The sequence below is a fragment of the Colobus angolensis genome, unplaced genomic scaffold (assembly GCF_000951035.1).
Source record: "Colobus angolensis palliatus isolate OR3802 unplaced genomic scaffold, Cang.pa_1.0 Scaffold221, whole genome shotgun sequence".
NCBI lineage: Eukaryota > Metazoa > Chordata > Mammalia > Primates > Cercopithecidae > Colobus > Colobus angolensis.
Window position 1 is genome coordinate 4,428,077 of NW_012115389.1, and position 643 is coordinate 4,428,719.

Below are 643 nucleotides of genomic sequence, written 5' to 3' on the forward strand. Positions count from 1 at the left end.
CCTTGTGTGTGCTTAATGCTGGTAAGAGGGATTAGAGTGAAACTGGGGTGAGACTTAAGATGTAGGAGAGAAAGAGCAGGAGGTTATGGTAAGAGGAGACACCTGAGAAAGCAGGGGTCATGGGAGGTCTCTGAAGCACACAGCGGGAGGCACTAGCCTCAGCCTGAAAGAATCTCTCCTTTCATGATAGGAGGATGGAGGAAATGATATGAATGAATCCAAGTTAGTGTGTATGTTTGGTGTCAAGAGTTGAGAGGTTTTTCCAATTGGTAGAATTCTATTTTTTCCCTTGATATTACTACTAACAATTATTGATACTTGCTAATAGGTTCTACTCTATTGCAGGCATTCTGTCTATATCAACTCATTTTATCCTGGGAACAGCCCGGCTGTCTCTGTTTTACAGGCAAGGAAAGGGAAACACGGAAATAGGATCAGTAATCTGCCCCAGGTCACAAGGAACCCAGAGTCACACCAGGGTAGCCTGGAGCCCCTTGTCAGCCACTGCCTCGCCCACAGTTTGTCTTCATTCCCTGAGAAGGAGAGGATTCGATGATAGAAGACAAGGGAGAGTCCCCTCTATCTAGGGAGACTCACAGAGCTTTCCAGACGGGGTCAGGGACTGGAGGGAGGCTGGGGACCA